Source organism: Vicugna pacos, chromosome 5, assembly GCF_048564905.1.
Source record: "Vicugna pacos chromosome 5, VicPac4, whole genome shotgun sequence".
Taxonomy (NCBI): Eukaryota; Metazoa; Chordata; class Mammalia; order Artiodactyla; family Camelidae; genus Vicugna; species Vicugna pacos.
The window spans coordinates 56,469,944-56,493,115 of NC_132991.1; the positions used below are offsets into that span (position 1 = coordinate 56,469,944).

General features: G+C 33.9%; 1 protein-coding gene across 5 annotated transcripts in view; it reads right to left on the minus strand.

Annotated features, from left to right (window-relative positions):
- CALCRL (calcitonin receptor like receptor) overlaps positions 1-23,172 on the minus strand; it is a 94,338-nt gene that overhangs the window by 61,220 nt on the left and 9,946 nt on the right. For 3 of the 5 annotated variants that reach the window (XM_072961273.1, XM_015244188.3, XM_072961274.1), the window contains one exon: positions 14,646-14,713. The exons of the other annotated variants lie outside the window; for them this stretch is intronic. The gene's annotated coding sequence lies outside the window, so the exon portion shown is untranslated. The remainder of the gene's footprint in view (positions 1-14,645; positions 14,714-23,172) is intronic. 5 annotated transcript variants of the gene reach the window in all.

Here is a 23,172-nt window from a genome sequence, read left to right on the forward strand (position 1 = left end):
TAGGAAATTGAAAAACACAATCTTTCTTTCATCAAAATAGAATAATTAGTGTCTAAAATTAAAGCATACTTGTGAGTCTTAGCTAAAAATGGCATCTACCTACCAACCTATGCACCATCTGCTATCTTTATGCCAACTACACACTGAATACACAGAAGTTGAAGAAAAACCCATAGAAACACTGACATTTAAGACAGATTTTCCCAGGACTATGGAGGTATTTCAGTTAATTTAGAATTGGACTCAGAGACAGCCGGTGCCTACTAAACACACATTAAGTTGACACACACACCATCCCAAATTTATTATCTTCTCTGAAGCCTAGAGGATTGCGATCTGTGCTCACCAGGAAGTCAGTAAGTGTAGGTGTTTTTGTTTTTAAAACAAACAAAGTCCGAGAAGTGTGTCTATTCTTTTTGTACTTTTTCCCCCTCATTCATCCAGGAATTTAATTTTCCATAAAACAAGAAATACATTTTGTGTGGTGATTGATGGATTAGTTGATCTGGGTAGGAGCAGACACTTGTGCGATTGCAATGATCTCTCTGGTTAAGAGTTAATCCCACAAGTCAAGCCCAAAAGGGAAGAAAGCAGCAGTCACAGCCCTGGTGACAAGGTTGTTGTGCATTCTATTGGTCAAAGTATGACAGTTCCAGATGATAGGATATTTGACAATTCCACACTAGAAAAATCTAGATAAATGCTTTCTAAATTTTGGGACTTTGGCAACAAGCTACGTCTATATGCTTGCCTTTAAACTTCTGACATCAAAAGGAGTTTTGACGAAACCCTAGAGAACAGTGACCATAACCAAGGTCAATTCTCAAGATGTCTGTTAGCAAGCAGATCTATCTTCAAGCTATTATCAGCCAACAATATAAACAAAGTTTTTTAAAGGGGCGTGCTTGAAAAATATTGAATAACAAAAGAAAGAAAGACAAATCTTTCTGAAGAATCTGAGGAAAAGTACAGATCTGAAAAGTGTACTTAAGTAACATAGAAACATTTTGTAAGCTGTTGTGGCATCTAATAATGTCTATGGAAACTAGCAGTGCTTCTGGTATCAATTTGATATTCAGCCACAAAAGAGTTTTTAATTATGAATAATTTATAAAATATTTGGTTAAAAGTTCTTATTAAAGGGCTGATATGTAAGAAGCTCTTACATAACAATCTAAATTAGAGAGTTATTGGCATATAGAAGATACCAATTGTAAAAATTAATTAACAGAATCTTCAATTAAAATAGAGGCCAGAAATGGGAGCTGCCACAGCCTGTGCTGGTAGCAGAGCCCAACAGGAAGAAAGATTCCATCTTCTTTCTTGGCAAGAGTTCAGTGCATGAGAGACTGTGAGGATTCAGCAAATCAAAAGCCATGGTGTCTGTTTACTGTAGCCCTCCCAACTCCCTTCTCCCCTCTATAAAAGAGGTCTCCTCACCATTTTTCAGGGTGACTTCCACGTGGCTTGCCATGTTTGCCAGCCCTGAATTGCAATTCTCTGCTGATCCTGAATAAACTCATTTTTGCTGGAGAAATAACTGGCAGTCTATTTATTTCAGGTCAACAGGAGGATTATTTTTTTTTACTTAGGGAATCAACTCAGTGATTACCTGAGATTAATTTAAAATTTTCCAATAACTTTTACCAATTTTCAAAGAAAATTTTCAAAGAAAACTCTATTTTGTTTGAAATAGTTTCTTAGAAATTCTTGGCATTATGGAGTAAATTATCCCCACTCCCAAATTCATATGTTGAAGCCATCACCCCGCAATGTGACTTGGAGATGGGGCCTTTACAGAGATTATTAAGGGTTAAATGAGGTCATAAGTGTGTGGCTCTAATTGAATAGGACTGATGTCCTTATGAGAAAAGAAAGAGATATCACAGATGTTCATATACAGAGAAAAGGCCATGTGAGGACACAGTGAGAAGGTGGACGGAGCCTCAAGAGAAACTAAACTTGCCAACGTCTTAATCTTGAACTTCTAGCATCCAGAACTGTGAGAAAATTAATTACTGTTTTTCAAGCCTTCCAGTCTGTGATCTATTTTTTATGGTAGCCCTACCAGACTAATAGAGTTGGGTTGAGTTAGTTCTGAGGGCTTGACTCTAAATAAAATCTGAAGAAAAATTTCCAAGAATTTTCTAAAGGTATTTTTAAAAATTATCTCATTTTAAACACTTTCTTATTAATAAGCCCTTTCATTTATTCAAAATTAAAACAAAGAAATATATTTTCATTTGCTAAAGGGCTGTTACTTAAAGAAAATAAATACTGTATGCCAGGTTAAATCAAAATGCATTAAAAAGGGCTTCCATAGATTATTTTAACTAGAGGCATAAATCTACTTCTAAAGGATCTATGCTGTCTGCCTCAAGGCATTATGAAGATGAATAGCATACTATTAAGTCATTAAAAATAGCAGTTGAAAAATGCTATGATTAATAACAATTAGTTCAGGAGCTGCATGCTCATCTTTTTAGAAGCAGAGACTATTTCCTATGCTGACTTAAACCTCTGTTTGCCCTAATCACAGAACCATCATTTGCCACTGTCACACTGAAACACACATTCCTGATAGAAAGTACTCGAAAATCTACAAAATGAAATAGATGCTAACATTTCTAAATGAGCCCTCATAATAAGAACATTAAAAATAATTTTTATGTAGCGCCTGAAGTTAATCAAACCTATTGATAAGTTCATGTGTTTAAAAGATTGTATCTTTGCCAGATGTATTTAAAAGTTTGTCTTTTGTATCAAGAATCAGTCTCATTAAAAGAGTCATTTAATGAACTAATTCTGGAAGAGATCGGAGTTCTTTCATGAGGTTATGACATACTGCTCCTAACGTATAGCTTATTTACTGAACCACTGTTTTTTCAAAGTATAAAAATGACATTAGAACAAAACTGGTTGAAGGTACAGCTCAAATAGGCTAATGGTCAAAATTATATTTCTTCTTTTGAGATGTTCTGAAAGAGAAGTGGGTGGATAGGGAGAGGCAGCTGTCCCTACGGTGAAGATCAGTGCAGAGGATGATGCTTTGCCAAGTTTCACCTACTTGCGTACAGCCATAAACAAAGCTCAGAGCAGGCCCCAATTTTTTTTATATATCTATTAAAAGGACACATTGAAACCAGATAAGAATTATTGTTAAATACTGGCAGGAGGAAACCAAATCATTAAGAGCCTCATGCAACTTAATTTGGAATCTAAACTTGGCAGGGGATAACACGAATTTATATTTCAGGAGTATATATGTTTGAGTGGTATCTGGAGTGAAAAGAAAGAAGAATTTTGAAACATACATGTAAGGGATATAAGAGCATGGAGTGGGGAAGCTAGTGTCCAGAAAAGAAGATGAAAGAAAGATAAATTCTAGTATCCAGTCTTGGGTTATTTACACACAAATACAGTAACAATTCATGTCTAGAAGTTCATTTCTAAGTAGACAACATATCAGAATCTTGAATGCCCTGCATGGGTTTTGAGAAGGGATTACGTTCAGGGTTTCAAAGCCATTTGATAATTTCCTCTGAACACATGAAAGGGAAGGTACCTGTGAGTGCTGACTTACAAGAATTTACATGTTACCTTTCTTAGGTCGACTGTCTAAGCCATGACTAGATTAATCCTTATGGTTACGTAGATAAGTAGCAGGACCTCCCATGTGCAAGTAGCTGTATTCATTTTTTCCCATCTGAAAATAACTCTGTTAGGAAATAGCACATACCTTCTCATTGCCAGGTGACTCATGTAGGAGCACCAAGTACCTCAAATCAGCTAGATATTCTCATAGTTCACTTACTATTTTCATAAATTCAAATACTTTGAAACTTACTTTTGGTTTCATACTAGTTAAACATTTATCTTAATAGTATCTAAATAAACTTTTCCATAATTATTCTTGTGACTGAAATCTTTCTAGGCTCCAGAAACCTCTAGATATCAAGTCATATTGTCAGTAACCCCCAGATTTCTACTTTTGTCTGCACCTTAGAACATGGGACCTTCAGCATCCTGCCAAGTCCCATGTGACTCTTGAAAACTCTAAAGAAATGCTTCACAGGCCAGTCTCTTTTGTAGGACCAACATACACCCGTCCTTCTCTAGCACTGACTTCTTTTTTCTATGCCCTCTGCTACTAGAATCACTGGAAGTGACCTTACTCTTGGTATTTCTTACTACTATCCTGAAAATGATAACACGAAGGCTGTGTCTCCTGATGCTCTCAAAGTCTTCAACTCTTGGGCCCAGAGTCCTGCTGTGCCTGTGCGGAACTGGTAGAAAATGGTATTTAACGTTACTCTCTGCTGTGTTGCCACCTGGGCTCTGACTCTAAGCACACTTCCTGTCCAGAGTTTTGACTACTACACTCATGAAAATGCTTGCTTCATCTTGAGCTCCCTCACAGCTCCGACCAGTCCAAATGCCCAGTCATGCATAGGTGCCGTGTCACCCTCCTGAGTCTCATCATTGTAGATTAGTTCCCATAAAACAAAATGAAACAACCTCTTCTTTCCTTCCTCAGCAACATTGAAAGTTCCTTTGCATATTATTAAAGCAAATGGATGCTGGGAGAGGAAAGTAGGATGTGGGGATAAAGAGGGGTGTTTGGACCAAGCATCCTATCCTGGCTCCACTAACTCATAAAAGGAGAGCAGAAACTGTCAGAAATTCATTGGGGTGGCATTCAGAAATTTATTAGCAAAAGATCAAAAGTAGATAGTAGGAAATAAACGATGATAAACCAAGGCTTATTTTACTGTTACTTATAAAAACAATTGATATCAGAATTGCAGGATAATTTAAATAGTAACAGCTACCACTATTAAGTGTTTGCTCTGTGATAAGCACTGTCCCAGCAACTGTAAAATGCTGTCATATTCAATTTAAAGAGTAACAGACTATTTCACTCTCCCGTTTATTTTCCAGATGAAAAAATTCAAAGACATCTCACTAATGAAATGAGAAGCTAGAACTCAAGCCCAAGACTCTGACTCCTAAACATACACTCTTAACCAAAACTCCCTCTGGAACCCAATGTATTTCACTCCCCCCAAATACTCACTGGCCATGCAGACATTTATCAGCAGTAGTCTAATGTTTATGTGAAGCACATACTACCCCCCCCAGAGCAAAACCATTCCCAAAAGACCAATGTTCATGGACCATTTCCTTACTGTGTGCCCACCATCATGCTAGATCCTGGAGAGAGGATATTAAAATAAATAATCCTCACCATTCTCTTACATTGAATTGTTTCTTTGCTTATATTAAGAGCATTAAAGCTTACTTCAGGGAAAAAGTGGACCATGTTAAATAATTCTATGTAATTTCCATCTTGAAATTGTTCATTTTATGAACAATCACATAAAGCTTGAGATCTTTCTGACTCCAGAAAGGATGTCCTTTTCAGAATTAGTGTAACAGTATACAGCATGACTTTGGAAGTTCACGTAGTGAGGTGTCCGTAAATTCTAAATCGATCTTGTTTATACTGTGAAACTACTTCTAAAGTTTATGTAGTCAGACAAAATATTTTCTTTGTAGATGAGGACACTTCAGACTCAAGAAGTGAAATGTCTTGATCGCATTCATGCAACTGATTACAGGCAGAGAAGTGATTAGAAACATGTCCCCTAACTCAAATACCTTTGGTTACTGTATGCTTATCCTAAGTATTCAGATTCCTGTGAAATGAGCTAAAAACATCCTCAAGATAAAGTATAAACACCCAATTATACCCACAAGTGATCAAGTGATCTTTATTACTAAGATTTCAGTTGAAAATTATTTTTAGACTAATGTATTAACATATGGATTCAGGCAGATTTAAAAATTAATGATTCAATCTGACTGACTTCACTTAGTATGATAATCTCTAGGTCCATCTGTGTTGCTGCAAATGGCATTATTTCATTCTTTTTTATGGCTGAATAGTATTCCATTGTATATAACATACCACATTTTTTCTGTTTAGTTGTTTTTTATTAGTATTATTCTTTTTTTATTAAAGTATAGTTGATTTACAATGTTGTGTTAGTTTTTGGTGTACAGTGTAGTGATTCAGTCATACAAATATATATGTATTCTTTTTCATATTCTTTTTTATAATAGGTTATTACAAGGTATTGAATGTAGTTCCCTGTGCTATATAGTAGGACCTTGTTGTTTATCTCTGTTCAGTTTTAAAAAATGGTTTGCATGTACCTTTTTTTAAAAGTATTTAAAATTTTTAAGACCTTTATTGTGGTATAATTCCTGTACAGTAAACTACACATATTTCAGATGTACAATTTGATGAATTTTGATAGCTGTATATACCTATGAAACCACCACCACATCAAGATAGCTAAAATTTCCATCACTCTCCAAGAGGTGCAAATTTTGAACTCCGGATTTATCCCTTTCCACCCTCTTTACTTCCTGGTAATCATAAATTTGTTCTCTATGTTTGTGAGTCTGTTTCTGTTTTGTAGATAAATTCATTTGTGTCCTGTTTTTTGTTGTTGTTGTTGTTTTAGATTGCACATGTAAATGATATCATATGGTATTTTTCTCTCTCTTTCTGGCTTACTTCACTTAGAAGGACAATCTCCAGGTTCATCCATGTTGCTGTAAATGACATTATTTTATTCTTTTTTATGGCTGAGTAGTATTCCATTGTATATACCACATACTCTTTATCCAGTCTTCTGTCAATGTTGGCTGTTTCCATGTCTTGGCTATTGTAAATAGTACTGCTATGAACACTGGGGTGCCTGTATCTTTTCAAATTATATTTTTCTCTGGTTATACGCCCAGGAGTGGGATTGCTGGATCACATGGTAAGTTTATTTTTAGTTTTTTGAGGAACCTCCATCCTGTCCCTCATAGTGGCTGCACCAATTTACATTCCCCCCAACAGTGGAGGGGGGTTCCTTTTTCTCCACACCCTCTTCAGCATTTATCATTTGTGGACTTTTGAATGATGGCCATTCTGACTGGTGTGAAGTGATATCTCACTGTAGTTTTGATTTGTATTTTTCTGATAATTAGCACATTGAACATCTTCTCATGTGCCTATTGGCCTGTATGTCCTCTTTGGAAAAATGTCTATTTAGGTCTTCTGCCCATTTTTTGATTGGGTGTTTTTTTTTTTTAGACAAAGGCAACTATCATATGATATCACTTATATGTGGAATCTAAAATATGATACAAATGAACTTTTTTTTATAAAACAGAAACAGACTCACAGACATAGAAAACAAACCTACGGTTACCAAAGGGAAGAGAGATAAATAAGAAGTTTGGGCTTAGCAGATACTAACTACTATGTATAACATAGATAAACAACAAGGTCCTAATGTATAGCACAGGGAACTATATTCAATAGCTTGTAATAAGCTATGATGAAAAAGAATATGAAAAATAATATATATGAATAAATGAATCACTCTGCTATACACCAGAAACTAACAAAACACTGTAAATCAACTATACTTCAATTTAAAAAAAAATCAATGACTCAAAAGAGTTAGATTTAGTGAATAGTCTCTGCTTCATCTTTATTTTTGTCTACTTCACCACTGTTTGAAGGTAGCTTGATGCTCCTGCTAACAAGTCCAACTTTATCTTGTGTAATAGAATATATCTTTTCTCAACCCTTTTTCAACATAACTTATTGCCCAGTCAGTTTCTTAGGTCCCTGGTGCTAAATAGGTCCCACTTGCTAAAGAGAAAAATACAATAAAATGACAATTAAGAGACCTAGTAGAAACAGAGTGACTACCAAGTCTTTAAGCACATGTGTGTGCTCTCTGTTAACTGAGTAGTACCCTCATCATGTCAGGATATGGAAAGCAATTTCAGAGTTATTTGATAGGGCCAAAAATGTTTAAAACAGAAACATCTTTCACTTATCACACTGCTTATTTGTTTGCAGTGAAACTGCATGAGAGATTTTTGTGGAACAAGTATCCTGAAATTTAAAACATCAGCATATTGTGTGATACCAATTAGAAAATAATTTGACAATTCAATGGACAATGGACTAGACATGAATCCAAAATGGGGTAGTTTTTTGAAATCCAGATTGAACAATATGTGGCAATTTGTTTTGGGGCATATGAAAGAGAAGATTTATCAAATCTGTCTAACTATAGTGATGATCTTAGAGTAAATATCAGAGAATGCTTTGTTAGGTTCCAAGTTAAACATATAAGAAAGAAGAACATGGGGAAAAATTAAATTTATGTGAAGAATAGAATGCTACTTGTAGATAACTTCTAAGAAACATGATTAGGTAGTTTGTGGCCATAAAAATAGAGTAGTCAATACAAGTGTATTGAAGAAAAATGGATACTAACTCTGGTTGTGACATCAGATTACTATTTTGTTTTTTTTAACCAGTCATTTTATTTGCTTGCTTCTCAGTTTTTCATTTCAAAAATGCAGGTTCTATAAAAAAACTTCAAAGCTCCTCCTAGTCCTACCGTAATATATTAGAAGATTCAATATAGGACTTTTAAAAGCTCTGTGCCTAGAAATGGTACCAAGTAACTTCCAGCAATAGACTTGTAATAGAACAGAAATTACAATTTATATTATAATATTTAGATAGGGCTTGTAAGAGAAAAAACTGCTCTTCTCCATTCACTACTAAAAATTTTTAAAGATGCATTTAGCCTTCAAAGATAGCAATAGACAGTAATAGACATTAATAACAAGACGTAAGAAGAGATGTTCTGGCTACAAAGATACAGACTTTACCAAATCAGCCACTACAAAATGTGAGCCAAAAAATGCAGTCTTATGCTTTTTAATCTAATAGATTTATGTGAACAAACACACTTCTTTCTCTTCATTTCCATTACATGTATTTTTTTCTCAGAGTACATTTGAAATTCAGCTAATGTGGAAAGCTTACTAAATTAAAGCACTAAAAACTCCTCCCTCTACTTGTGTCTATTAATTCATGTACAGAGTGGCCACCAAGTCTGGAAACACCAATGATATATAATAGCTGATTTGCAAACTTATATTATAATACATGAAAAAGTAACATTTACCTTTTCAGAATTTATGATCACATTATTAAAAACATGTAAGGTAGGCACTACTTATCCCAGGATTACCTATGAGGAAACTAAAGCACAAGTAGGTTTACTAACTTTGCCAGGTGATTAAAAAACATTGGTTGATTCAGGATTTGAACCCCAGACAGTTTTGCTCTAGATTTATACTCTAGATCAAAACATAATAAAGTTTTACAAATTTTGATACATAATTTTAAACTCAAAAGTAAAATTTTAAAAGAAATACATTATTAATGAGATGAAGAAAAGGGGACGTTCACATGTCCTTTTGAAGGAAGCAAGGCAAACAATGTATCCGTTGTCCCTGTGCTCACATTTAAGGCCTGGAAGATTGTTATTGCTTGCAGAAATGCTTTGTAGTAGACTCAGAATAGTGAAATTTTGTGTATGTGTGTGCGTGCACATATAAAGAAGTAAAAGGAAGACTATGAAAGAAAAGGTGAAAAAAGAAGAACTAGCCTAAAGCTTAGACCGTAGGAATTTTCTATGGCAGATCAGTTTTAGGATGGAGTTCAAATGAAGATTAAGAATCTGGAAACTGATTTCTGTAAAACAAGCTGATTCTGCCTACTCCTTAGGGGGTACACATACCCCAGTTTGCAGATCACTTGTCTAAAGTGTAACACATATTAAATGAAGAAATTCAATTCTACCAAAAATAAAAATGCATTGCATTTGAGAACTATTATGCTGGGCACTGTAGTCAGAAAAATGAGTAAGACAAATTGTAATTTAATGTAAAGCAAATGTGAAAAGGAACAAATGATAAGTAAATAAATGTAGGAAAGTTTATAGTATCTACACTATATACAACATGGTTCCCATTAAACTTCAGTGACAACTTATTTTTACCTATTAAATTAAATATTGAAAAATTGTCATTATTAACAAATTATTATCATAACATATTAAATGATTATTATCATTAACATTGGCACCAGAATTCCTATTATGGAAGAAACGATTCTTCTGGTAAAATACATAAAAAATACCATGCGATAGAGCAGCCACATGGCCATAAATGTTAGCAGTTGCTCACACATAAGAAGAAAACATCTCCTCTCCATAAATCAGGATCAGAAAATGTATTGTTTTCACTCCTAGAAGGGAAGCAGGAAAATGAGTGATAAAGAGGAAGAAGAGAGTAGATCCAGAAAGATGGAGAGGGGCTGGAAATAGATACTGGAAGAGCTAAGTGACATTAGAAAAATGGTGATGTCTACCATTTGATTTGAAGTTGTGTACAATGCTAGTATGTGAATCCCTCCTGAATCTTTCACATGAAAATCTCCAATCAGGTCTACTATGTTTATAAGCAATTTATGTGTATGGACTTTTAAAAGATCAAATAAAGGACTATTTCAGGAATTAATACAAAGTAGGACAACTTTATGCACTAAGAGAGTGATTGAAAGTTAGGTTTCAGAGAAGTATATTTATAAAGAATACTATTATTTATAGGATGCACAGTAATACAGTAATGTTTTTGAGATTAGAAGGAATATTAGTAGACATTTTTGGCACTGAAGATGAGACCCTCAGGTCACTGGATCAATAAAAGTACTGAGTTATTGAGGTGGTGTGTGATACTTAGGTTCATGCTTTATTTTGCATGAGAGATATGTAAGTTAGCATAAATGATGAGTATATATAGCAAATGTTCCTCATCAGTTGCACTGAACTCATTTTGTCGATTCCATAATTTTCATCTGCTTGATTTTTATTGGAAACATGGCTTATTACACAGCAAGATGAGAATAGGTATTTTTTGGACATTCTATTAGGAAATTGCATCTTTTGACTCTTTAAAAATTGCATTTAAGAAATCTATGTTATATATTTTTATATCTACTTTTTGTAACAGGTCATTAATTATGTCTATAAGAATACTTATGTATCCTAGTTTACCTATTTTTAGCTCTAAGTAATAAGACAGTGTGGTATAAAATTTTCAAGGGATGGTAAAACAATTACGAAGCTGATCTATAAAACAGTTTAAACAATAAGGATATAATTTGGGGGGAGCATTTTAATACAATTTATAAATGTACTTATTGAGTTTATAGGCACTTTAAGGTGTACTACAAAGAGATTTAAACTAGCTTTTCAGAGGTGCTTCTTTAATTTAGCTTGGGGACAAGAAACGTGGACATGACAAATTAAAGGACAAAAGAATGTGAAATGCACCTCAGAGACAGAGATAATACCATGAGCCAAAGTGATCAGGAAGAGTTAGAATTAGGGAGGATCTTAGAGCTTACTTAGAGCAACTTTTTGTTTGTGCGGGTTTTTTTTTCAGATTTAGTTTAATCTCCTATTTTACAGATGGGGCAAGCAAATTCCAATTTATTTACATGACATGCGTAAGCCAAAAGCTTAGCTTGCAGGACAGATGTGCTACATACCAGGCCAGTCCTCAGGGGCCAGTCTCTCATACTACACACCGGTGCCCCCCTTGTTTCTTGTCTGCCCTCATCCTCTTAACAGATGAGATATAGCAACCAAGTCACTGGGGATTTAGATGCTATGCTCTTGGATTAGAGAAAAATCATATGCTTATAGGAGTCCGGTTTAAAAAAACAAAAACGACAACAACAATGAAAAACACCAAATCAGAAACACAAAATTAAGAAAGGGTCTTATTCAAGTAAAAGTCCTGGAGTTTAAGTTTCATTAGTTTAATGGAAAACCTACATTTTTCCCCTAAATTTACCTTAATTTAGTTCTCACTTCTCTGTTCTAACTTCTCTGATTGACTCACTCCTGATTCTCTGAACTATTCATATTTATAGAGAAAACTTCTATCCTGCTCTGCGTGAAAGTCTTAATCGATCTGCAAGAACCAGGCACTCCTGCGTGGAGAGCCATTTTGAAGAAAATATGTAATTATTTTATGGACATAAAATGATTTTTAATAAGAAGAGAGACATTTGTATTAATAGATGCAAAACTAAAATGTTTAAAGATGCTTAATTGTTCCCCCAAATAATATATAAATGTAATGCCATCAGGTAATAAATAATTTTACCTAATTTAGTTCAACCAAACAAATAACAAACAATAACAAGACAAATGGACCATAGAATCCAAAATTATTTTGTTAATATAATTTAGTAAATAGCACCATTTCATTATGTTTCAAATCAGTAATAGAAACGATGAATTATTTGATAAAAAGTATTGCTATAACTGTCTATCAGTTTGGGAAAAAATTATTATCTGAGATTAAGTTTTAGTTGGATTAAGATTTAAATGTGAAAATGGGCCTATTAAATAATTATAAATTTAAAAAGTAGTATTTTTACTCCCTTGGAATTAGAACTTTCAGTAAGAATATAGAACTTTAGTGATAATTAGAAACAGATCCTTCTATTGCCAAAATTCACTCTAGCCAGAGATATTCTCCTTATTTTTTTCTTTCTCACCTCTTCTCCTTCTGTCAAGTTTCATAGTCTACTGAATGATTATGTAAATAAAGCAATGCAAAAACATCCAAAGGTAGAGGAACTGAGCTATTACAAATCACATTATTGTTACAAAGAACTTGAGATGATATTTTATTTCCAGCTCCTGTCTTTAATTCAGAGTAGTTATGGTCAGAATATCCAGAATCTCAAAGCTGGAGTGGACCTGAAAGCCTCACAGTCTAACCTGCTCATCTTACAGATTTAGAAAGTTCAGGAGAATTTGGAGATTCGCCTCTGTCCCACAGCAGCAGTAGATGAGCTGAGGCAAGGAGGTCCCTTTCTCAAGTCTCAGGTGTGGGCTCCTTTTATTAGGTTAAAATTAAACCATATGAGTCAAACTAATATGAGAGCCAACTGCAATTCTGACTCTCAGTTGTATTTTTAAATCTCTCCAAAGATAATTTTCCACCCTTTTCTTGCTAGAATTTAAATACATATCCATCTTAAACTGTCCTTGTTAGAAATGAAATTTTAAAAATCACCATTAGGCCTATGAACATCTCACAAAGCATTTTACCAATACCCTACAAGCCAGAAATCAGTCTAATGACGAGAAAGCAGTTTAAATTTGAACCTTTCATCTTCAAGCCACTTCCAGTTTATCTCCTTCAAACTATCCAATATATGTTAGAATTTATAAGTTGGAAAGACACTTAGAAAAAATATTGTGCAATCCTCTTAATTTCCACATGAAGACGACTGGTACTCACAGAGAGTGGAAGTCAAAAATCAGTTTTTGCCTAGTCAGTGAATCTTCTTCCATTTATGCTCTTTCCTATACGTCTTCAATAAGCAAAATATGGGACTTTATAAAAATTGACCTGGCACCACTTCACAGAAAATAGTTCAGGAAGAAAAATCCAGCTGTCAGATAGAAGTAGGCAGTTGGAGCATTCAAACCTTGCTCTAAGGAACAGTGAGTCATCTGAGCAAAGGAAGCTGACACATAAGGATGGAACAATGATGAGTTCCCAAAGACATGCTGTGAGACAAAGCTTAATTACAGAGGGTCTATTTTTGGGTCCAGCAGAATGACTTGGGAATTAAAAGTTAGAAGAAGGAATTAGATCACTCAGTTTTGAATTTAAGATAAAATAATTCCAAAGCCTTTACTTTTCATTAATGCTATCACAGTGTATTAGGATGATGTATGATGGAATTGTTCAATACTTTGCAGTCTAAAAATAAATGAGGGCAGGAAATCTACTTTAATTTTGTCAGGAAAGGGGATGTGAGGTGTAATAATAATTGCATAATTAATTTCTTAGTTGATATGAAACTATTATGTTAAATATAAATAAAAAGACACATCCGTCTGTAACAGTAATCTTTTTGGAATCACCAAAGCCCCTGAAATTAATGTCCATGATTGAAACTGAACTACTTTGCCAGGGGGTTGTAAAAATAGTATCTAGATCAACTTAAATCTTCAATTCAGCTCACCCCCCATTTTCCTGTTCCCTTATTTATAAATGTTAGCCTCTTATGTTCCAATTACAGGAAAGTTCTACAACCATTTATGAGAATATAATAGTGACTGTGAATCAGAAAACAAAGAACTCTACAGAGCAAAGGAATTGAGTGCAAATGAGCAATCTAGCCCTATTATTTTATACATTATACATAATTTGTTTTCTACATATGCATATATAAAAACATATACATACAATTATAATAAAATTAGCCACAGACATTATAATTTTTTATATGTGTGTGTTTGTGTGTGATGTTTGTGGCTAATATTACCAAATTACTAATATTACTAAATCTGGTAAGATCCATTCAAATTACTTTAACACTAAATGCTCTGGCCAAGGGAACAAAAAATAGGAGATAAGTCCATACCCAAAGGTTTCAAGGAAACAACTTTGTAAGTTTGACAGATGTCCAGAGGTCATCTTTGTCAGTATTTTGTTAGATTGACTTTCAAAGTTTTCCAGGATTCAGAAGTTACTTGGAGTTATGCATCATTCTGTGAAATCTTTCTTATGATTGTTAACATGATGATATTATCCTCAACTTAATTGGAAATCCAACATGTTGCTTTCATTAGATCATGAATGTTCTTTTGTAATATATTCATATTCAATACCTGGAAGTAGGGCCATCCATAGTTTTGACAGGTGGCAGCACAAGTGGTTGGTGTATCATCGCAGGACCCTGGATGACAAGAGAACATTCCTGTGAATTGGTAATAGTATTAGTGGGTCATGGGATTTTATAGAACTTAATTTAAAGGTATATGCTAGTGTGTTTTTTTTTAATCATAAACATATGTATTTTAAATGTTTCATTTTAATGGGATATTAGGAAGGGATGTATCAGGCATATCTAGGTTGCCACCATGCTAATCTGAAAGTAATCAAGAACTTTGTTCTTGGACTTCATTTCTTAAGGATGAGGACTTTAAGGGGCCCAAACATGGAGGATGGTCCCTGTTGTTCAAGACCTTAGCACTAGGAAGAGGTGGATATCCTGAAGTGTTCAGGAGAAAGGTTGTTCTGGAAGAAAGGATGGCTTGGTCAATGGTTCTGAGAAGGGAATGATGTGGCTTGGTTCAAAGTACAGAAAAACAGCCAACATGATCAAAGTGAAGTCAATGCAACGGAAGAGTGACACACATCTTGGCAAAGAGGAAGCCAGACGCTAGATCATGTCAGTAATGAGATTTAACTCTTCTTAAGCACAGGGTATCACTAACAAATGAGATTCATCATTGCTAAACCAAGAGTTAACATATATAAACATGGTTTACATGCATCTTTTTAGAATCAAACTAATGTAGAAGGCAAGATATAGCTATAATCTAGTTTACTTTGCTTTGAATTTACACAGTACTATTTGGACTTGTAGAACTTCAAAAATGTCGACTTGGCACTTGCAAATTATTTATCTCCAGTAGCTCATATTGTGATTCAAGGGGCTTTTTTAAACTTGCTCCTATGAATCAATTTGCTGCTACTTATAACAATAATCTCTGAATTACTGTCAAGTATATCCATGAACTCAATAGGGATCCTTATATGAAAATTTGAAAGCATTAAGAAAACTTCAGTTAAAAGCAATCTCTTAATCAAGTCTTTTAAAATATAAATCAAAAAAAGTTTTGAATTACTTTGTAAAATTACTTTGTAAATTTTTATACCTTAACATACTTTAATACTTATTATATATTATAAATTTCCTAATATCTGTCACAGTTAGGATCATGATCTGGTCATACTAAAGAGAGGCGTATTTTTTACATCAACAGACACTCTGTATATATTTAGAGTCTGGATTTTCTAGAAGCTGCTTTGGAAAAGATGAAAATCCTTGTCTGTTTTAGGCTTTATGGCATTCGTATGGAATTCATGGGGTTCAAAGTTGAAGTTTATTTTGAGTATTTTCCCAACTTGCTAGAAAATGCCACTAGCATAGGCATGACCATCAAGTGTTATTGGTTTGTTTTTCTGCCTGGTTCTAGAAATTTCATTTTTCATCCCAGCTGAAAATGCTGTGAAGGAATATTTGAACCTTTTTGGTGATATGGAATGAGTAGAAAACAAATATGTCAATGATTACTTTTGGCCATCACAGAATCTATTGATGAGTTAATTTCGGTCCGTAAATGTGTTGCACATGTTAATAAAATACCTGATCTTACTTCTATTTTCCTCTGAAAATATCAGTATCTGTGGTAGCAAAAAATAGATTAGTACCCAAGAAGAGAGGATACAAAGAAAATATCATACAGCCTTAATAAAAACGATAGAGATACTTAGAGAAAACTCAAAAGAAAGCTAATTTTGTGCAAGTAGCACCATTGGTTGAAGTGATTAGACAATGAAATCAAAATCAACTAAACCTTAAAAACATAGAAAAAAAATATATTACATAAGAATATTGGATAAGCTTTCTTGATGTAATGTTGCCATGGGTGAGGCATAACAATCAAGCTAAAAGAAAAACATGCAAACCTAAGTGTTTTTATTAAGAGGAAATCAGAACCTTGAAGAAATATATTAGCTAATAGATAAAAGGGCAATCAAGTGGTTTCCAAAATGAGGAATTATGTGAAAGACACAAACTCCAATGCCTTCTCTGATATTTTCATGTATATGAAATAATTTTTACAACAGTAGAGAAATATTATCTCTTTCAGGAGACTTGTAAGCTCCATGAACGATTTAAAATATTCAAAAGATTATAAAAAACACACATTACATATCATTATAGATTTGTGCTAACTCAGAATATATAACACCAACAGTGAATCCTAATGTGGGTGAGCATGATGTGTCAATATAGGTTCATGGGTTGTAACAAACATATCACTTTGGTGGTATGTTTGTTAACAACAGGGGAGGGCAGGGACAGAGGTTATGTGAAAAATCTTTTACCTTCTACTCAATTTTGATATGAATCTAAAACTTCTGTAACAAATAAAGTCTATTTTTTTAAAAAGCATACATGCATCTGAATAGAATTATTCATTTTCTTCCTCTCAATTTTTAAAGGAGATGTATATTTAATGGGGTTTTTGAATAAAAGGAAATAGAAAGTTTGGGGTGTGATTCTGAGTATTATCAATCTCTGTACTTTTTCATAATAAATGCTGTTCATACATTCCTAGTTTTAAAAGCAATAAAACATAATCTTTCCTTTCCTTGGACTACCTAACCAAAAATAGTTCTTTTCTTAAATAATTATAAGCAAAAAGTGGTTTAACCATAATTCAACAACATCAAGTCACTGCTACCCAATTAGAAACAAGTGTTTTAGAGGGAAATTTTAATTTGTTTTACATACAAATTTGTTGTGATTCATTATCAGAGCAATGCAAATTAAAACCACAATGAGATATCACATTACGTCCACCAGACTGGCAAAAATTTAAATGTTTGACAGTAAAGCAAAGTGTTGAAAAGGATGTGGTACAATGGAGACCTCACACACTGTTGGTGGGAGGATAAATTGGTACAAGTACTTAAATTAAAATTGCTGGGAACCTGAAATCCCATTTGTAAATATAGTCCCTACAGAAACTCAGACACATGTGTACCAGAAATGTTTAAAAAAAAAAAAAAAGTAAGTTCATTGCTTCACTGTTTGTAATAGCAAAATGCTGGAAACAATCCAAATGTCCCTCAGCAGGAAAAAGGATAAACACATTGTGCGTTCATACCATGGAACATTGCAGCAGTGAAAATAAAGAACCACAGTTACACACATTAACACTGATGCATCTCCAAAACATAATGCGGAGTGAAAGAAGCAAGTCTCCAAAGACTATATTCAGAAGGATTCCACTTGCACAAAATGAGAATAAAAACAGTAAAACTAAATAATACATTGCTTAGAAATACATATATATGTGGTCACGCCATGAAGGACTAGTATAAGTATAGATTAATGGTTTACTCCTGGGGACATATGTGTGGCTTAATCAGGGAGGAACAGGATGGACTAGATGGGTTATAGGTACAGAGGCATTTATTTATTTAGACAGTATATTGTATTATACATAACATTTAATATGCATGAGATTTTAAAAAATTATAACAAGCTTTTGTAGGACTGAATACAGAGATTGATTCCTTTGGAATCATGAATTTTTTTGTGAATCTATGGATCAAAATACATAAAAATGCAATGTATTTCAGATAGGTCAGAGGGCTTGGGAGGGAGACGGGGATGCCTCCCTCACACAGTCCTGATCCAATTTGAACATTTACTTCTGGTCAGAATACTGTTAAGATTAGACCCCTTCTAAGATTTCGCTGTTAAATCACAGTATACGCACAACTTTGAATTTTACAAATATGATTTAGATGTGTGGATGTTACTTGAATTTAGGTTACTTTCTTAGTTATATGGAGGAAAATTTGGAATATCAATGATGAACAACCTGTGAACCAACGTATGTATGTGTGGATTTGTGTTTGTGTGTGTGCGTATTTACCCTGGAGTGCAGTGAAAAAGGAAGGTTGTATTTTGGATTGTTACCAAGTTCCTAAGACTTTTAAGTTACAGTTCAGACATGGAAAATATGCCCCTCAAATCACAAAACTAATAATTCTCAAAGGCAGAATTAGAAGGGAAAGCAATACACTTCTTAATGACTTGTTATTTATATGTAGTTCATTGTGAATTTATTCTTATTATTTCATCATTTAGAAAGAGAATCACTTGATTTAAACCAGTGCCTTGTTCACTCTTTTATTTTGTTATTGTAAATTTGAGCCTAATCATGTTATCATGTCTTATTCTCACAATATCTAGACTTCAGTAAAGAGAAAGCTGTTTGCAAGGCACACAAGGATCACTTAAGCATCACCTCCCTCTGTCTGCTGAGCCCTAGACTGGTTTGGTAGATTTGGAATTAGCCAAGAGATTTGCAATTTACCAAACAAGCTCTGCTGTTTTAAATGTGGTTTGATTAACGTAGCCTAATTTCTGGGCTACCTTTTGAGAAACTATCCTAGACAGAGAGATTTCCCAGTACTTCAGACACTATAAACCTTCCACTATTTAAAGTAGAGCCCTATCTCCACCAACTGGGTCCAAGTCTTAGAACATGATTACCACCCAGGAGGTGGTATTTGCTTCTCACAACTTCTTCATAAACACTCCTCACTTCTTATCAGAATGAACAACCCTTAGGCTTAACACTCAGTCCCATTCCTCAAACTAAACAGCACATAAAGTTTTCCTGTTCACACTGTTAGACCAAGCAGCTGGAAGGTATTTGCATACTAACTTTTTGTCCATGGCCATGTACCCAAAGTATCTCCACATCTTAACTGATACAGTTCAGTGCTGGATTTTTATTTCCTAACCTTTCTGGCAAATAAAATATGTCCTAACTCATCTTCTTTTATAGGCTAGCCTTTTATCTTCTCCCTCCTTTCCTCTCTGGATTCCGTTCACTCTCATTTTCTTTTTGTGGTTTCTTTTACTTACAAATCCCATCCCTCACTCTGGCTTTTTATCAGTTTTTTGACTCAATGAGCCATAATTACAAAGTTAATTACATTGTTACAGTCATACATATTTATTCTCTAGATGAGAATTTTTCTGAATCTTTTCTCTGTTCTGATTAGTCCTTCACTCCCTAATTTTGTTCCTTTCATTTCTAGTTTCATCAACTTCTGGTTGTATCTCTAAATCTCTCACCTTGCGATTTGCTAAGACACTGTCACAAGTCCTGACCTGGTTTTACTCCAAGGGAGAAAAGTTTAGGGTTTGTACAATTTTTAAATTATATGTTTAAAAACATGCAATTAAAAAATGTGATACACTAAGTGAAGTAAGCCAGAAAGAGAAAGAAAAATACCATATGAGATCGCTCATATGTGGAATCTAAAAAAAAAAACAAAAACAAAAACATAAATACAAAACAGAAATAGACTCATAGACATAGAATACAAACCTGTGGTTGCCAAGGGGGCAGAGGGTGGGAAGGGATAGATGGGATTTCAAAATTGTAGAATAGATAAACAAGATTATACTGTATAGCACAGGGAAATATACACAAGACCTTATGGTAGCTCACAGAGAAAGGAATGTGACAATGAATATATATATGTTCACGTATAACTGAAAAATTGTGCTGTACACTGGAATTTGACACAACATTGTAAACTGATTATAAATCAATAAAAAATGTTAAAAAAAATGCGATACATGTAAACCAGGAGAGCACATCCACTCCTTTAGAAACAAATGAGGTGAGGACCTAGAAAGTAAGAGGGATTAGCTAAAATAGAACTAATCAGAGAATTGTTCATATCGTTTGTTTGTGGAGAACATTGTGACTTACAGAATCAACTTATGATCATAGCCTCTGCTATGGGCTAGCTAGTTATGCCTCCCACGTTACTATCAATCTCCTAGAAAAGATGGACTTAACACAGTCAGGGTGATCCAGCATGTATAAGAGTTGCAGAACTGCTAAAAAAAAAAGATATAAACTTTGTTCTATGCCCTTAAAGCCACTATGAAATGGAGAGTCAGTTATAATAACTAGTGAAACTCTTTTTAGTTGACAGAAATTGTTTTAGATTTAATTTAATATTAGATAATAATTCAGAGTTCAAAATAGCCTTTTTCATCCTACAAGTAGCAGTCTATTACGAACGGCTCTCAAGAATGTGTGGTACCTCTGCTGAATCTAGATGAGGGTAAACAAACATGTTGGCACTGCCTTCTTCTAAACAGGCTGGGAGTACCCATTTCTCACTACAGGGGCTGATACTAGCTTGAGAAAGTGTGGAGTGTCTCTGCTCGCTGTGAGAAATTAGTCATTTTTGCACTCCAATTTTAAGTGCAAAGTACTTGAATTGAAAATTCTACAGAGAATTTTATTATGTAAAGTTTAAGTGCCCTTTCCACCACTCTATCAAGCCCATCCAGATTAGAAATTGTCACTCTTTGGTCTCTTTAAAATTATTGTTGGTTTTAGCTTTATTTTCCTATTACCATTTTTGTCTATTTTAAGCTACTTGGGACAAGGAAAATGTGTTGTAGAATGTTGAATTGTCATGTTACATATAAACATACCAAAAATGAGCTGAATGTAGACTAATTATTAAAACAAAATACAGTTTTTGTTAGGGCATTATTATCATTTATGTACTGTAATAGTAACTTTTTAAGTGTCCCATTTGATAATGATAAACTCAGAAAGTTCAGGAAGACTTAAGGAAGAAGCTATTTTACAACTTACTTTTAGGTTTTGAGCAATACTTCATTTAGGACAGAGAGTTGTTTAATCCAAATTAGTTTGTTGCTTGTGGTTTAAAATTCAGTCAGTGTGTTATTAGATAGTAGAAGGACAGTAAAATTGCAGCCTTGACACATTTGATATCCATCTTTTCTTTCAATACTCTAGACAGATTTTGAGAATCAGTCTTTTTCTCGAAGGAAAATTATTATTTCCCTGAATGATATATACTCTGGGCTCAAAAGAAAAAGAACTCAGTTATGATATTTCTAGGTGAATGAACAATTAGCACCTATTTTAAAAGAAAATAAAAGTTAGCTGTATGAGTCTCAAATACACAGAGACTCTAAATTAGATAAGTATTGCTGTAATTTGTGAGTTGTATCACTTCAGGATATACATTTTGTGAAAATCCATCATGAGGCTTTCGAGCAAATTGTGATTTTATTTAATGACAAATGCATATTTTAATTTACAAAATAGTCCTTTGGCTTTAAGTTTCGATAAGTTCCCCCAAACTATACAATGATGAAAGGGCATTGACAATTGGCATTCTTAGAATTATCTTCGAATATTTATAAATCAACACTTAAAAGCTTGGTAATACAGATTTATAAACATGTTAACTCATCACTTACTAAACAGACGTATAATTTTTTTAGCAATTAAGCAGAATTTGTATTCTACCATATATACTTTTTTAAAAGATTGATTTGCTTTCTTTCAATTTCACTGCTAAGGTATTTTTTTTTCTCCTTGTATAGACTTTTTAGTGCTTTTGTCCAAAAAAGGCAGTAAGTAATGGAGTAAGACTTTTGTTGGGAGGCAACAGTTGGCAAGTCTGCCAGTTTCAACAAGAAATTCTGCCAATTTCAGCCATTGTTTGGCCATTTGGGGAAATGCTTCAACATTCTGTGTTAAAATACTGAGCAACCTTCTCATTTACCCTAGTTTGAAAGGTCACTCCCTGGAATTCAGTGAAACCTGAACACTAAATACATTACAGAAAGCATCTTTATTAATTTATTTTCCTTTACAAAGACAGTGAGGGGTAAATATTAGGTTGACCTAAGAATAATAAAATGGTGATTAGTTTCTGAATATTTTCTCTTTGGCAATAAGTAGGGATTCTAACACCTTCGGAATTTCAGCTCTGGCATCTCTGTGTACTGCATACAAAATCACGGAGTCACTACCTAGTTTTCTGTGGAGACTGGTGTACAGAGTCATATTCATTTATTTATTAACCAATTTTTAAGCACCCATTAGTACAGGTACTTATCTAGGCCTTAGGATATGTCAGTGAAAAAAAAAATAGAAGTGCTTGCAGTTGTAGAACTTACAAGTTGGTGGCATGGGCAAAAAATATAGGAAATAACAGAAAATATGTAAATTATAGTAGATGGTGTGTGGCAAGGGGATTGGTGTTATAGGAAAAAGCGAGGACATTCTAAAATAGATCAAGATGAACAAGAGGGTTGTGGTGGTGTAAGTGTGGGTTGACTTTACACAGTGAGTAGACTAGGCCCCATAGAAAACTTTTTATCTGAGTAAAAACTTAGGGAGGAGAGGGACTTAGGTATATGGATTTCTGGGAGAACAGTATTCTATGCTCATTAGAAAAAACTCATGGGTAAATTTTAGTCCTCTCTCAGATAATGTGTTTACCTTCCCTTAAATTTTATGCCAACTGATACCAAAAGTACTAACAAGAAGTAAACTTGTCTGGAGGCGAAGGACTCAACAAAAGGAAGAAGAGATACTAAAGTCCAGAATCCAAGAACTACAGGCCAACAAATAAGAACTGTTAGCATTCTTTTTTCATAGTTATGAAAATGATGCTATAATGATGCATATGTGATAATGAGTTAGAGTAAAGAGAACATAATAAACTTAGAAAACTGCTCAGTTG